Source organism: Nicotiana sylvestris, chromosome 1 (genome assembly GCF_000393655.2).
Source record: "Nicotiana sylvestris chromosome 1, ASM39365v2, whole genome shotgun sequence".
In the NCBI taxonomy this organism is placed as follows: Eukaryota; Viridiplantae; Streptophyta; class Magnoliopsida; order Solanales; family Solanaceae; genus Nicotiana; species Nicotiana sylvestris.
The window spans coordinates 112,898,854-112,916,769 of NC_091057.1; positions in this window are offsets into that span (position 1 = coordinate 112,898,854).

The window sequence follows — 17,916 nt, forward strand, 5'->3', positions numbered from 1 at the left end:
CCTTTGGGATTCCGAATCGACATATGATATTTGAGTGAACAAAATCGACCACAGCTTTCTTGGTCACTGATTTGAATGTTTTGGCCTCAACCCATTTGGTAAAATAATCAATGGCTACCAGAATGAACCTGTGCCCATTGGATGCTGCCGGCTCAATTGGTCCAATCACATCCATGCCCCAGGCAACGAAGGGCCATGGTGCCGACATTGTGTGCAACTCGGATGGTGGAGAATGAATCAAATCTCCGTGTATTTGGCATTGATGACACTTGCGCACAAAACTGATACAATCTCGCTCCAATGGTAAGCCAATAGTAACCAGCTCGGAGGATTTTCTTTGCCAACACATATCCGCTCATGTGGGGTCCGCAAACTCCCGAATGTACTTCAGACATGACAGCCGTAGCTTGTCGGGCATCTATGCATCTTAATAATCCAAGGTCTGGTGTTCTTTTATACAAAAATCCTCCGCTTAAGAAGAATCCATTTGCCAATCGCCTAATGGTTCTCTTTTGATCCCCTGTGGCTTGTGCTGGATATATCCCCATTCTGATATACTCCTTGATGTCGTGGAACCACGGTTCACCGTCAAATTCCTCTTCAACCTTATTGCAGTAAGCGTGATGATCGTGGACTTGAATATGCAGTGGATCCACATAAGCTTTGTCCGGATGGTGCAACATTGATGCCAGGGTAGCCAATGCATCGGCAACCTCATTATGGATCCTTGGAATATGCCGGAACTCCACTGATTGAAACCGCTGACAAAGATCATGTAGACATTGTCGGTATGGTATGAGCTTCAAGTCTCGGGTTTCCCATTCTCCTTGAATTTGATGTACCAGAAGATCCGAATCTCCCATGACTAAGATTTCCTGGATACCCATGTCTGCGGCTAGCCTTAACCCCAAAATACAAGCTTCATATTCAGCCATATTATTGGTGCAATAAAATCGTAGTTGAGCCGTAACAGGATAGTGATGCCCTGTTTCAGAAATGATTACAGCTCCTATCCCGACTCCTTTCATGTTAGCGGCCCCATCAAAGAAAAGTTTCCAGCCAGGTTTTTCAATTTGCTCCATCTCATCGATATGCATTATTTCTTCATCGGGAAAATAGGTTTTCAATGGCTCGTACTCCTCATCGACCGGGTTTTCAGTTAAATGATCGGCCAACGCTTGGGCTTTCATTGCAGTCCGAGTCACATAGATAATGTCAAATTCTGTGAGCAATATCTGCCACTTTGCAAGTCTTCCTGTTGGCATAGGTTTTTGAAAAATATATTTCAACGGATCCAGACGCGAAATGAGGTAAGTAGTGTAGGATGACAAATAGTGTTTCAATTTCTGAGCTACCCAAGTTAGGGCGCAACATGTCTTCTCCAGATGAGTATACTTAACCTCATAAGCTGTGAATTTCTTGCTAAGGTAGTAGATGGCCTGTTCTTTTCTGCCGGTGAGGTCATGTTGCCCCAATACACAACCAAATGAATTTTCCAAGACCGTTAAGTAAAGAATCAGAGGTCTTCCTGGCTCCGGCGGGACCAGCACGGGTGGGTTCGATAGGTATCCTTTTATCTTATCAAACGCCTCTTGACACTCATCGGTCCATTTGACCGCAACATCCTTTTTCAACAATTTGAAAATAGGCTCACAGGTTGTCGTAAGCTGAGCAATAAACCGGCTGATGTAATTCAACCTTCCCAACAAACTCATTACTTCAGTTTTGTTCCTTGGAGGTGGCAATTCTTGGATGGCTTTGATTTTTGATAGGTCTAGCTCGATGCCTCGCCGACTGACTATGAATCCCAGCAACTTTCCAGATGGAACTCCAAATGCGCATTTGGCAGGGTTAAGCTTGAGGTTGTACCTGCAAAGTCTTAAGAAGAATTTCCTCAAATCCCCAACGTGGTCGGCCTGATGTTTTGATTTTATGATCACATCGTCCACGTATACCTCAATCTCCTTGTGTATCATATCATGAAACACTGTGGTCATTGCTCTCATGTAAGTTTCTCCGGCGATCTTCAAACCGAATGGCATTACCCGGTAGCAATAAGTTCCCCATGGTGTGATGAATGCCGTCTTTTCTGCATCTTCTTCATCCATTAGAATTTGATGATACCCGGCATAACAATCCACGAAAGATCCTATCTCATGCTTGGCGCAATTATCGATCAAAATATGGATATTGGGTAATGGGAAATTATCCTTTGGACTTGCTTTGTTGAGATTGCGGTAGTCGACGCATACTCTAATTTTGCCGTCTTTCTTTGGTACAGGAACGATATTAGCTAGCCAAACAGGATATCGAGTGACTCGAATGACCTTTTCTTCCAACTGTTTGGTGATTTCTTCCTTAATTCTCACACTCATATCAGGCTTGAATTTTCTCAACCTTTGCTTGACAGGAGGCACCATTGGATCGGTGGGCAATTTGTGAACCACTAAATAAGTGCTCAAGCCCGGCATGTCGTCATATGACCATGCAAAAACATCTTTGAATTCTATGAGTGCTTTAATTAACTCTTCTCGGATCCTTGGTTCGAGATGGACACTTATTTTAGTTTCCCGGATATTATTCGTGTCCCCTATGTTGATGTCTTCGGTATCACTCAGGTTAGGTTTGGTTTTTTCCTCAAAGTGAATTAACTCTTTACTAATCTCTTCAAAAGCCTCATCTTCATCATATTCTGATTCATAATCACAATATATTTCTTGAATTATTATTTCGGAACCAGATTGATTTTTAAGACTGGGCTGAGGATTCCTCATGCATGCCATATCACTAGAGCCAGCGTAAAAAGAACTGTACAGAAAAAGAAGAAAAAGAAAAGAAAACTATCAGGAACGATAATGAAAAAGGAAACTGTATTTTATTGGATGATGAAAGATAACAAGGTTTGCACACTTCAAACAAACTGTAAGATAAGCATTGGGATTACAACCCTGAGGTAATCCAAACAAACTGAAGGAAAATCAAAATAAACTACCAAGACTCCTTTCGAATGGGGAGAGGAGTGGCTTTCCAATTATTAAGCTTTGTTTCTAGCCCAACGAATTGAAATTCTCCGTTGCTACAACCTTCCCCGCTTTCTACCATATTCACATCGTCAAACAATTTCTCAAATCTTTCAATTAATTCCTCCTCAGGATTGGCCAGGGATTTAGGAATTATTGTTATCGGGCGATTTTTAGCACCAATCTTGACAAAAGACTTTGATAGATGTGGGACTGGTTTTGGAAGAACCCATGCCTTTTGTTTCAGCTTTCTGGCCTTTCTTACGTCTGTGACAGTGGGTATGAATCCCAACCCAAATGTTCCCCAGTTCTCGGGGAGAGATACTGGTTGTATAATTCCTTGCAAAGATGAGCCCAAACCTTTTCTGGGTATAAAACCATTTTTTAACATTTCATAGGCTACCATGACTGATGCAGAGGTCATCTTTGAATTCGGAAGGTACTTCCCCTCTGGAATATTTTCTACCGACATGTGTCGGACACTTGGTATACCCATGGTCCCTGGTCATTTTCTATTCCCTCGACCGGTACAATGGCACTGCTGTGAGCATTTAAACTTTCTTCCCCATGCACAACTATTTCTTGATGATCCCATTCAAACTTGACCGCCTGGTGTAGTGTTGACGGGACTGCTTTAGCAGCATGGATCCATGGTCGACCCAACAACAAATTATAAGAAACAGTTATGTCCAGTACTTGAAACTCCATCGTGAATTCAACTGGCCCTATTGTCAGTTCCAGCACTATGTCGCCAAATGAATCTCTGCTTCCACCGTCAAACCCCCGTACGCAAATACTATTCTTCTGGATCCTCTCCTCTTTGATTTTCAACTTGCCCAAAGTGGAGAGAGGGCAGATGTTTGCACTTGACCCGTTGTCAACCAATACCCAGGTTACTACGGAGTTTTCACATTTCACGGCGAGGTAAAGAGCTCTGTTGTGTTCAGTACCTTCCACATGCAATTCATCATCAGAAAATGTAATTCTGTTTGCCTCAAAGATTCTATTGGCTATTCTTCCCAAATGATTTACAGAGATTTTATCAGGAACGTGAGCCTCATTCAGGATTTTCATCAAAGCCAGACTGTGCTCCTCTGAATGGATCAGTAATGACAATAATGAAATTTGAGCGGGCGTCTTCTTCAATTGATCAACAACAGAATAGTCATGGAGCTTCATTTTTCTTAAAAACTCTTCCGCTTTTTCTTCCGTCACAGCTTTCTTTATTGGTGTTGGATTATTTTTTGTTTTTCTTAACTCTTCGGGAGTAAAACATCTTCCCGAACGAGTCAAGCCTTGCACCTCACATACTTCTTCCTTGACTTCTTTTCCCTTGTACATTACAGTCACCCGTTCATAGTTCCATGGAATGGCCTTGTTGTTGATCACTGGTAGCTGGGTTACAGGTTTGATAATAACCTGATCTATACGGGCTCCTTCTACGACTACAATGGGTTTGCTGGCAATCCCTGGTACTATCACTTTTGGCCTTTCTTTCTTTGTGGCAACTTTGCTCGAAGATCCCTTCTCGACTACCATAGATGGTTCATCACCATTTCTATTCTGCTTAGGTACTGGCTTCTCCTCTGTTAACTGCTTATCTGGCTTGGCTTCATGAGACCTGATCATCATGACAGTTTGTAACGGCTTCTTTGTCTCCCCATCAACCTGTACTATTTCTATCATATTAGCCTCCTGATGGGCTGGCAGTGGATTTCTGTTGATATTGGGAGCTTCGGGGGTTTGAACCTCGATTTTATTAGTATCATGGCCTGGTGTACCGGAACAATACTCACAGCTAATGGTGTAGTCCAGATTCTTTGGAGGAGGATTGGGTAGCTTGGATTGTATTGGTCTTAGCATGTCCAACTGTCTCAGCCTGTGGAACAGACTAGTGTAGGACTCTCCCAATGGAGTGTAGGTTTTCTTTTTCTGCCCCCTTTCACCCCTGAATACTGGACTAGGTCTGAAACCTGGTCCGGAGTGGGCTCGCGGATAAGGGTAGGTACTTGGTATGACAGGAGCACGCCAATTAGCGTGAGCAGGTGGATGATTGTATGCTTGTGCATGGTTGATGGAAAAATGAGGTTCCGAAGGGTGATAGTAGTGTTGAGGTGAATTGTGGTGGTGAGTTGATTGGTGAGGTCGATATTGATTATAGTAAGGAGGTGAACCTCTGGATCCCGACCAAGTTCCTGAATCAATTACCGCTACTTCCTCCCTTTTCTTTCTTCCGATTCCTCCTACCCCGCCTTGAATAGCTTGAGTAGTTGCCTTAATAGCCGAATAGCTCATGATTTTATTTGTCTTGAGGCCTTCTTCCACCATACCTCCCATCTTCACTACTTCGTTGAATGATTTTCCTACCGCTGAAACCAAATGGGCATAGTAAGTTGGTTCCAAGGCTTGAAGGAAGTAGTCTACCATTTCACTCTCCTTCATAGGAGGATCCACTCTTGCTGCCTGTTCTCTCCACCGGAAGCCATACTCTCTGAAACTTTCATTGTGTTTTTTCTCAAATTTTGTCAAAGATAGTCGATCTGGGATGATTTCCAGATTGTATTGGAAGTGGTAAGCAAATGCCTGTGCTAGGTCATCCCAGGTGTACCATCTCCCATGGTCCTGGCGTGTATACCACTCTAAAGCTGATCCGCTCAAACTTTGACTGAAGTAAGCCATCAATAATTCGTCTCTTCCCCCTGCTCCTCGCATCTTGCTGCAGAATCCTCTCAAGTGGGCTACTGGATCGCCATGCCCGTTGTATAGGTCAAATTTGGGCATCTTGAAACCAACTGGCAATTGCACATTTGGGAATAAGCATAAATCCTTGTAGGCCACACTGACCTGTCCTCCTAACCCTCGCATGTCTCGGAACGATTGTTCTAGGCTTTTGACCTTTCTGAACATCTCTTCTTGTTCAACATTTTTGGCTGGCTTGTCAATTTCGGTTGGGAGGTCAAAACGAGGAGTAGTTGAATGAATTTCGGAGGCTTTAAAGGTGGGCTCCGGAGGGTAATATTGATTGTCCTGGGCCTGGAGTATAGGCTCACTAGGAGATTTGTGGAATGTAGCCGGGGGAGGTGCTACGAAGACAGGAGTCATTGGTGGAGGATGGTATGAAACTGGTTTTGGAGGTGGAGACTGCGGTGTCTGAGAGGTGGTGCCTCGGTAGTGTTGGTAGATGGGGAAATTTGGGGATAGTTCAGTGGTAAGATTATCCTGAGCTTGGGCTAGTGATGGAGCAGGGTTAGCTGGGTAAGATGGGGGTGATTGACCTATAGACCAGGCTCGGTACATCTCAGCCATTTGTTGCCTGAGTTTAAGCATTTCTTCTTTCATTTTGCCAACGTCCATCTCCTCTATCTCAATACCTGTGTCGACATCCGGAATAGACATACTTTTGGGTATCGGTCCTTTTGATCTGGTGTGATAATGATAATATGCCAGTATCTCTTAGAAAAACTAACTGCTTGAAGTCTGGAAATGAGCAAACTTGTTAGTTTTGAGAGTTTAACACATATATAATTACACGTTGAGATGCAATGTTCCTAAATAACCCTTTTCTATTATGCATTTGCTCGGCTGCTTGTGTCATCCCAGCTTTCTTGAATTTTTTATTATTACTCACTCTCAATTTATTTATTATTTTTTTATGATTGTGGTCGAATCTTATAGAGATTGCCTACGTATCATGCCCCCGCATAAATCAGACCTTGCGTAGTTCGGACGTAAAGCAATTGTCAACACTTTTATTTATTTTACAAAGATGGAACAAACATTACATTTGGAAAACATTATACGAAATGGTTTAAAAATTAGACACACACCCAAATCAAATAAAAGACACAACTCTTAACATCTCTGAACATGCTCTACTTCCCAATTTTGTTGTTAATCATCGGATTATCTGCTCATGGTGGGGCTTGACCGGATGATCTCCCAGCGTATGATACATTCTTTCTAACTCCATTGACAGATGACGGGACAAAATAGGTGCATGCTCTATAAACCTTTCAAAATCCATCCCTTGGCAGTTTACATAACTTTGAGAGGTGTAAACCGCTAAATCGTGGATTTGTGCCCTGAAATCTTGGAGACGCTGGTCTTGGTTTTGTAGTTGCTGTTGCCGAGTGTTGGCTATATCTCTAACACGGTCTTCATGATCTAGAGCTAACTCCAATTGAGCTCGGAGTCTGGCCTGATCGAGTCTTGTTTGCGCTCTTTCTCTGTCGATGTCTGCGCGCTGATATTCTCTGTTGTATCTTCTCGCTTCTTCCAGTTGTGCATGAAGTTGGGCTTCTGAATGTATGCAATGGTCTTTCTCCTTCTTGAACTGTGCTCTGTCTTCTTTGGATTGCCTTACTTGGCGTTCCTTATTAGATCTGGCCTCTTCGTTTAATTGTTGGATTCTTTCTTTAGCTTTGCTCAACGCCTTTTCGGTTTTTGCAAAAATGGAATCATAATCTTGCATTTTTTTAAAAAGATTGGCGATGATTTTTTGATCCTTCCAACTCCTCATTGGTGTTTCAGAAGCTTTCTTCATCTTTTGAAATTGAGTGTGAAGATTTTTATTCTCACAAGCCAGACTCTTCTTCTCGCCTTCTGCTTCTTGTGCTTGCAAATCTTTCTCCAAACTGAGGTTCCTCAGATTTTCTTTTAAGGCATGGATGGTTGCTTTATACCCTTTTTCCTTTTCTCCCCAAATCAACCGCTCTTGGATTTTATCGTCAAAGGTTTGAACATGGGGTCTTTTTGTTGGCCTTCTTAGATCGGGTTCTGGTGCATCATCCACGCGGGACCGTTTCTCAAACCACCTTGCATATCCTGGATTTATCTCGCCCTTTGTAGTGTCTGGAACTTGAGTATCATTTTTCAAGTATCGACACCCATTCCACATCTGCTGAATTAAAGCCTCGGGAAGAGTGGCTTTAGGGTGTAACTCGATTACTTGCATACTTAAATCTTCATCATCGGGAACTACTTGGTATCTCCCTAGTTGTCTCAGAACTCTCTGTGGCGCATATGGCTGGATGCTTCTTAATCCCAATAGTAACAAATAACTATTTGAGGTTGACATGTGTATCACTTCCCTTATCGGGAGCCATCCCAAAGTCCATTCAATTTGACTTGCCGTTAAAGATCTCAGATGAGATACCCAGGCTTCGACCCCTTCCGGAGACTTATAATCTTTTGTTCTTTCTTCATAACTCTCGATGAAATTATCATGGCTTGGACCATACTGTATGAACTTAGGGTGATGTTGGAGATGTTCAATCATCCACATTTGCAACAAAATTTTGCACCCTTCGAAGATCTTTGCCCCTGATTTACATAAAGTCAACCCCCGATAAATGTCTGAGAGAATGATCGGGGCAAGGGTGTGATTTTCCTTGGTAGTGAGGACCTGTACGACTTTCGCTGTGTGAATATCAATTGTTCGTTCTTTGTTAGGGAAAACCATGATTCCTAGAAAAGCCACCATGAAGGCGAAGCGACGGTGAATCTGCCAGGTGTCTTTGTTCTGCTTGTTAGTAAGGCCCTTCTCATGAATTTCAAATCCATCTGGCTTTCCAAACCTTGAATGTAGGAAGTTGAAAGAACAACACCCGTTGATAACGTTGCTTTTTCTGATTTGATTACTGATGTTCAGGAGCCCAAAGAACCGATGCACTGAGGGAGCTTTTGGGAATATAAGACTTTGTTTTCTTAAATCTCCATCAAAACCTGCATATCCAACTATCTCTTCTAATGTAGGAGTAAGCTCAAAATCGAAGAAGCGAAAAACATTGTGAACAGGGTCCCAGAAAGTTACTAATGCCGCAATCAAATCATCACGTGGTTTAACTTTCATAATATCTGTGAGAGTTCCCAAATGTCTAATGACCCATTTTTGACCATCTTCTCCTAACTCATGCCACCACATCTGAAGCCGAAATAGAACCTCATCTGCATTTGCGGACGGTAGGTTTTGGGTAGTGCTCATTTTGTGTCTGCGATTAATTTTAACAAAAATCAAAACTCATTTTGAAAACAGACACTCATAATTTTTTTTTATACTTTTTTTTAAAACTTAAAACTATTTTTTGGGTATTTTCTAAAACAACTCATTTTATTCCTCGGCTCTCACAATGATTTTTTTTTCAATTAAGCTGGTCAACAAGCAAATACGAGGCAAATGAGTGCACAAGTAGCAAGTAGGATGCATCAGGATGGTCTTTTCATTTCGGGTTCACCTGTCCTAGACAGACCCAACCCCTGTGTTGAGTCTCCAAGGCCAAATGCACATGATGCAAATATACGTTCCTACTAGGGATCCGGTACATGGCTTAGTTATTCTAAGTGAAAAACCTGAGGCTGATTGTTCTAAACCTGGCTTACCCAAACGGACAGTTTGAGCCAAAGTGGGGGCAACGTACCGGGAGCACGAAAGTCTACCCGGCCTAGTTACTTGTCCCAACTTCGTCTTATTTGGTATGACTTTAACAGAAGGGTGGGCCACGCGCACGAGTGCACCATAAATTCAGAAGACTCAGAAAGAAAGGGGGTTTCATAGCAGTTGTATATATTCACAATTCAAATAATATTAAAGAGGTAAAAAGCAACATTTAGCATATTAAGCATAAACAGTTGAAAATCATATAATAAATAAAGCCAATTATAACAGTTATTTTAAGCTCGAATTCTTAAACCCTGAACCAGTGGTTCTAGGTTCTAAAATCCCCAGCAGAGTCACCAGAGCTGTCACACCTCATTTTCCGGCCCCGCGAGGGTGCGAAGGAGTTTTCTCCAATTAAAGGACAATCGAAACGGGATTTGTTTGTTTGTTTCAGACTCGCCACCTGGGAATTTTAAGGCGTCCCAAGTCACTGGTTTTAATCCCTGAATCGAGGAGAATATGACTCTGTTTGTTATTCTGCGAACCAGAAATCCTGAGTAAGGAATTCTGTTAATTCGGGAGAAGGTGTTAGGCATTCCCGAATTCCGTGGTTCTAGCACGGTCGCTTAACCATTTTTATATTTGGCTTAATTATCTTGATTTACTAAATACCTTTTTTCTTGTTGCCCGATTTTATTACCGCTTTTGTTTAGATTGTTTACAATTAAAGACCTTCTTTGAAACGAATCACGCGTACGTATATTCGTATTATATATATATATATATATATATTTATAAACATAAAGAATCGTGTCACGCATACGTGTACACAGAATGATTGATAATATTTTTTGTATAAATAAAAATATGATGTACGCAATTGTGCTTAAAATAAAATCAAGGACATTCGCCCCTTTTGTATGATTAAATAATGAACTGCACATCTCGGGTTATATGAGATTAATTTGATTTTTTTTTTTCAAGAAACCCCCTTTTTATTAAATATTCGCTCGAAGTTGCGTGAACGCATAATCCGAATTGCTTTTAGAAATATAATTAGGTTGCGCGAACGCATCCCTAATCACGCAAAATATTCTTAATAGTAGTAGAGATTTTCCACAAATTGTTTATTACTTCCATATATTTTATATGAAAGTCATGAGAAATCCTTATTTGAAATGCCTCTAAATTTCTTGAAAAGAATTCTCAATTTACTGAGTGTCAACCACAAATTATATTTTTTTTCTCGTATGAATTATATTCCTCAAAAACCATTCGAATTTAACGAGTAGAACAAGAATATTGTTTGTGGGTAATACTACCATTTTTTATTATGAATACAACATTAGTATATAAAAAAATTTCGAATCCTATATAAAACTGGGAAAAGAATTAATTTGATAAAAAAATTAATAGTTTCCGAAGAGTTTTCATTATTTATATTTAGTGCAAACTCTATTTCTACATATCATTGATATAAAATGTTGCAATTCGTGCTTATACATCCCATCTCATTCTCATATACTTGTTTTTTAGTCCAAAGTTATAATTGCTTAGTTAATTTGTTTATGACGATAAAATAATCAAATTGATGAGAAAGAGATTATTATACAAATTGACTCAATAAAATGGCATTACATGTAACATAGTGTTATGTCTGAACCATTCATCATATTCCAACATCATAAACAAAATGGATTATGTCAATTCGCATTTCTACTATGGCTATTCACATAATCGTTATTATGCCATCTATGAACGAAATACAATTAACATTGTCTAGCCTTAAACAAAATCGGATATTTAACAAAATAAGCTAATAATATAGTTTTTGATATTTCTATACTACTTTATTTAGCTAACAACATCACAAGTTCGGATTAATGACCAACTTTCTACCATATTGACAATTCGAACACAACTTATACTTATAGAAACTTTGAAATAGATAACATTATTACAACACTTATACGAACTTCAAAAGGGAATGGTTAACTAATAGCTATCATGTCAAGCATACTACTATATTAACTAACATGAAACAAAACTGAAATTTAAACTAATAGACTTAAACGAGTAAAGGACATAATTATAATCCCAAACTTCATTTATTTGTCATGTTGAAGCTTTTCATGACATGAGTTTACAGATATGTACCTGGAAATGAGGGTAGAAGAGGTGAATTTCAGCAGTAACGGCAACAACAAAACAACAGAATATACCAGTAACTCAGCAGGTTTGATCAAGACCCGTGAAACCAGACGAGCAGTAACAGAATTTTAAGAAAAATTTCAGATTTGAACCAAACAATACCACTAAAAACAGACCCGGACAGATTCAAGAAAAGTATGTTTCTGATTTTTCTTTTCTTCTTCTACATATGTTTCAGATTGTGTGTGTATGTGTGTGTTCTCTTTTTTGTTTCTTTTTCTGTTTTCTTCCTCCTCTTCAGATTTCCATTTCTGATTTTTCTGCTTAGTTTTCTTTCTTTTATCACCCTCTACGTGTATTCTTTCTTTTCAATCTCTAAATTTCAGATTCCTCTCTCTCTCTTTCTGTTTTTTTTTCTTTCTCTTTTTTTTAATCAGTCCCAACTCCCCTCTTATATAAGTTACTCCCCTAATGCTTCCCGGACCCCCTTTTGTTATCTAAGGCAGATTTTCCCTTAAAATCTGCCACTGAATTGCTTTTTCTTATTCAAACAGCACTAAGGATACCTTTCCCTTATTTTCAGCCCCTCCACTTCCTTTGGTTTCCTATTATCCTATTAGATTATAGCCATTAACAATCCACTATCAGCACACTAACATTATCATATTACTTTCACTGTTTCATTCCCAAAATACCCCTGAAATCCTACTGTTATTAGTGCCCTTAATACAAAAATCAGAATCTAGTACAAAACAGATTTAAAAATCTGTTCAAACTTAATTATCAACCTGGTTTCTGATTTAAACAGCTTATAACCACTTTTCTTAAGTTTTGGACTGAATCCTAGCTGTGAATGTAACCTTCTAATACAATTACGTCTAATCAACACTTGTAAAATCACACTGAATTCAACATAACAATTTAAATAGAACTTCAACATTGAATTAAGATCAAACAAACACAGGAGCATTGTCAATATACTGACAATGCCCTGAAACTTAATGCTCAGAAATCAACATACACACAACATCTTATTGAATTACAAACAAAGATGATTTAATTGACGAGTATTAGTCAACTGACTATCTATAACATTTGCCAACAATCAATTTATAAACAGATAAACAGATTATTTCAATCAGCATTTTCAGAAACAGGATTTTATAATATAACTAATCGACGAACTTAATCGAGTCTATTACACACATTGTAAACAAACATAACCAACAGAAACAATTCACTTATTTGATCAAATAGACAGGTATGAGACAGAATCACAAAACTAAATAAACAAAAATATGAAAAATTACACAGGTTACTGAAACAAACAACAATACATGTAGGAAACAAAAGAAAATAGGAAAAATACCTCTGAATCTTTAAATTTACACGGACTCAGACTCAACTTGGATTCGGACCTTTTTGAGGCTGAACAGACTTTATTCGAAGTATTCTCAATTGAGAATACCTCGATTAAAGTCTCTTAGACCTCAATCCCTCACTTGAATTGGAAAAATTCCATGACTGGAAATTTTTAGGGTTTCAGATTTTTTGATTTCAAATCCGAACATTTCTAGGTATATTCGAATCAAACCAATGGTGTTCTAGGCACGAGGGGGGTCAGGTGGATAACTGGTGTGAGTTTGAGGCAGGTTGGGATAGGGTCAGGTTTCACTCGAATCTTCAAATGAAGATTCAAGCAGTTCCAGGAGGATTCGAACCATGCTACTAACAGATCCGTAGTGAGGGTAGTTAGGGGAAGCTGTGGTGTTAATTTGGAGGCCATTGGAGAAGATAAGGTTTTCAGGCCAACCTTTGATTTAAGATTCGAAGAGTTGGGGCCTGATTCGAAAGAAGCTGACACCAGATCCGTAAAGAGGGGGTTGTGAGGAGTCGAGGGTGTTCAGGTGGTGACCGGCGGCGTTGTTGCCACCGGGTTTCAGGCGATGGAGAGTTAAGGCGGCTAGGGTTAGGGGTGTGATTTCGGAGAGGACGATGAACAGTAGAGAGGGGGGTGTTTAGTTAGGGGGCCAGGGTAGGGATTTGGACTTATATAGGGATGGGGTGGATGGATATTGACCATCCGATCAAGTAAGATACACGGTCAGGATCAGCTCACTTAACCAAACGACGTCGTTTGGTTTAAGTTGAGGGAAAGGGTTGGATCGGGGCAATGGGTCGGGTAGAGGGTTCCGGGTAAAGGGTGTGGGATCTTAGCCGTTGGATGGATTTGATCCAACGGCCCTTGATGAAATATGACCAAACGTCGTCGTTTGGTATTGGTTTTGAATTGGACCGGACCTGGGGTTGTTTGGACTGGGCTGTGGGGAAGTGATTTTGTTTGGGCCTGGATTTCAATCCAGGTCCGATTTTTTACCTTTTATAAATTATTTTCCATTTCCTAATTTTATTTCTAATTATAAAAAATCCTAATTTTAATTAAAAAAAACAAAATTACTCTTACAAAAAATTAATTACTTTTTTTAACAACTATTAACACATAAACAAAACATTAATCACACAATGACATAAAAATAAAAATAAGATAAATGCATATTTTTTTGTGATTTTCTCTAATCAATTCTTAAATGCATAACTAAATCCTAAATATGCATGCAACATGTATTTTTATTTTAGTTTCGTTTAATTATAACAAAACAAACATTTACGGACAAAACACAAACAATTAATAAACATCACATAAATTCTAAAAATTGCATACTAAGAGAATTTTGTTTTATTTTTGATTTATTTTAGAGTATTTTTTCGTGAGGCAAAAATCACGTGCTCACAGCTCTATTTTCCCCATTTCTACTTCTTATTACTTTGTCTATCTATTCTATATGTGATCGGGTTGGTTGGCTCGGGTTCATAAAGGATTTGGTAAGGTTTGAGACACTTAGTCTCTTTTGAGGAAGCTTAAGTTGGAAAAGTCAACCAGATGTTGACTTATGTATTAGAGGGCTGAGATATGGGTTTCAATGGTTTGGATAGCTTCGGGAGGTGATTTGGGACTTAGGAGCATGATCAGAATGAGTTTTGGAGGTTCGAAGTAGAATTAGGCTTGAATTGGTGAAATTGGATTTTTTGGCGTTTTTCGGTTGATAGGCGAGATTTTGATATAGGAGTCAGAATAGAATTCTGAGAGTTGAAGTAGTTCCGTTGTGTCATTTGGGATGTGTGTGCAAAATTTCAGGTCATTCAGACGTGGTTTGGTTTGGTTTTTGATCAAAATCGTAATTTAGAAGATTTTGGAATTCTTAGGCTTGAATCCGATGCGAATTTGGTGTTTGGATGTTGTTTTGAGCATTCCGAAGGTTGGAACAAGTTTTAATGAGGTTATGGGATATGTAGGCATGTTTGATTGAGGTCCCAGGGGCCTCGGGTGAGTTTCGGGTGGTTAATCGGACCATTTTATGTTGTTTGGAATTGCAGAAAAACTGCTATGTATTGCAGAGAATTTGGACCTTCGCGTTCGCGAGTGGGTCCTCGCATTCGCGAAGGGTTAGTTGGTGAAGGTTGGGATTTAAGACTTCACGTTCACAAGGAAGGCTCCGAGTTTACGAAGGGTTGAGTGTTTGGTCATCGCGTTCGCATAGAGGAATTGGACAACTGAGCTTCAGGGTATTTTATTCATCGCGTTTGCAAGTGAGGTAACGTGATCACGAAGGGTCAAGCGGAGGAGCCATCACGTTCGCGAGTGGTAGGTCGCGATCGCGAAGAGAAATTTTAGGTCAAAGTTATTTTGTGCTTCGCGAACGCGAGGCATTGACTGCGTTCGCGAAGAAGGAAATGAGGCCTGGGCAGAATGTTTAAATAGTCGTCTTGTCCTCGGTTTTGGGGTTTATTTCCACCGTTGTTGAGCATTTTTGGAGCTTTTTGAAGAGGATTGAAGAGGGATTCAAGGGGAATCACTTGGAGGTAAGATTTATGGACTTAAAACTCGATTCTAATATGAAATCTACCTAATTAATCATGGAAATTAGGCGTAAAATTGAAGAACTAGGGCTTGATATTGGAGACCTAGAAATTGGGATTTGAGGGGTCGTTTGTGGTTCGATTTTAATGATTTTGGTATGAATGAACTCGGGGAATGATAAGGAATCTATTGATGTGATTGTTACCGGAATTCGATGCGTGGGCCCGAGGGTTGGGTTTTGATAATTTCGGAATTTGTGTTATAAATTGATTATTTTCGCTTGGGCTTCGTTCCCTTAGCATATTTTGACGCTGTGATTCTAATTTTGGATAGATTCGACGCGAGTGGAGGCCTATTCGAGTGGAAAAGGCGTCGTGGGCTAGAGTTTGGACCGGATTGAGGTGAGTAATGATTGTAAATGATGTCCTAAGGGTATAAATTCCCGGATCGCACATCGTTGTGCTATATTGTGGTGACACACACACTTGATGACGAGCGTGAGGTCATGCACTATTGGGGATTGGGACTTAGTCCATCCCGAATGACTATTTTTACCGCGTATTTGGCTGAAAACTATTTGCTATCATCATGTTTTGGGCTGAATGCCATATTTGGGCCTTGTGCCAACTATTTGAACTCTTAGGGGATTTTTACTGATATTTCCTCTCTGTTTTGACTTTATACTTGTACTCAGTCATGCTATATTCTATTGTTTTCATAACTCAGCCATGCCTACTCTGCTTAACACTTAAAATGATATTTTAAATGAAATTTTGGGCTGAGCATCATGTTTTACTGCTGCTCGAGTGACTTGTGAGAATTTTGACTGAGTAAGGCCGATGTCCTATGTTGTGAGGAAACACACTGATTATGATTATGAGGCCAAGGGCCTGAGATTTGTATGCCACAAGGTGGCTTGTTGATATGAGGCCGAGAGCCTAGTGATGATGCCACGAGATGACTTGATATTGCGCTTGGGCCGTAAGGGGCCCCTCTAGGAGTCTGCACACCCCCAGTGAGCGCGAGTACCCATAGTGGTGTGAGATATAGTCCAAGGGGTTGGTATTATTCTGAGATATTGCCCGAGGGGCGAATTTGTTGATACTGTGCCCGAGTGGCGAACCTTTATGTGTCTATCTTTCTTATTGCCTATCATTTTCCTGCTTAATTATTGAAAAGGCATTTCATGAAGTTTAACTGAACTAAAATGATTTTTACATATCTTTACTGATTCACTATCTACTGGCTTTTACTGCTGTATTATAGCCTGTAATGTGCCTTACGTGATTTCTTGCTTTCAGTCTTTATTTATGATTATTGCTCATTGAGTTGGAGCACTCACTTTACTCCCTGCACCCTGTGTGCAGATTCAGGTGTTGCTGATCCTGCTAGCGAGAGTTGAGAGCTCCCAGCAGACTTCGAAGTTCACGAGGTAGCTGCTTGGCATCCGCATTCCTGTGTTTCCCCCCTTTATCTCATTTCTATCTCTTTTCAGTTATTCTATAATAGCTTGGTAGGCATTTCAGGCTTGTAGTGTATTGATAGATGCTCATGACTAGTGACACCCTGATATCGGGCTGTGTTGGGTTTATTTTCCGTAAACTATTCTATTAGCTGCTTAATTTTGGATTATTTATTACATTTTAGACTTAATTCTTATTGTTAATTGCTTAAAACTGAAATGGGGAAGTGTTAGATGGCCTTGTCTTCATGAGAGGCGTCATCACGACCGAGTCCGGGGTTAGGTTTGTGACAAAAGATGACAATTTTATAGAGTCTATAGTCAAGTAAAGGAAGGAATGAGAGGTGACAGGTTTTGATACAACAAAAGGGTATAGGCTATAAAGTCATATCCTCGTTTCGAGAAATAAGTTTATGACTCCAACGTGACTAACGGAAGGAAAAGTTATATCCCAGAGTAATAGAAATCAGTATGGACTGGTGAACAAGATAAACTAAACATGAATTAAGGACTAAATAATTTGATAATAGTCGGCTTCATGAGAAATTCAGAGATTGCATTCCGACAATAACAGAATGGATGACAGAAGAGAAACCCTTAAAGGTCATTTAGGAAGACGCTTTCCTAAAGCAAGAAATATGGAAAAAGTTAATCCCAAGGGACTATATGTGCCAGTTACACTAAGTGTAACCCTAGTGAGAAAGGAATTTTGTTATCCTTGGTACAGAAGGATTACCCCAAGGCGAGTAAGTGTCATTGATGATGTAAAAAGACACTAAAGATGAAGAGGTAAAACATCTATAGGTAAATCGTCATAGAACTAAATCTCAGTACTCCCTTACGGGGGGGGGGGGAATATGGAGTTTATTGTCACGACCCAAACCGATGGGCCGCGACGGAAAACCCAGTACCTTACTCGACCAAGTACCAACGTAACGTATCTTTCTTATTACATCATTATATACACGTGACATACGGACCTAATAGG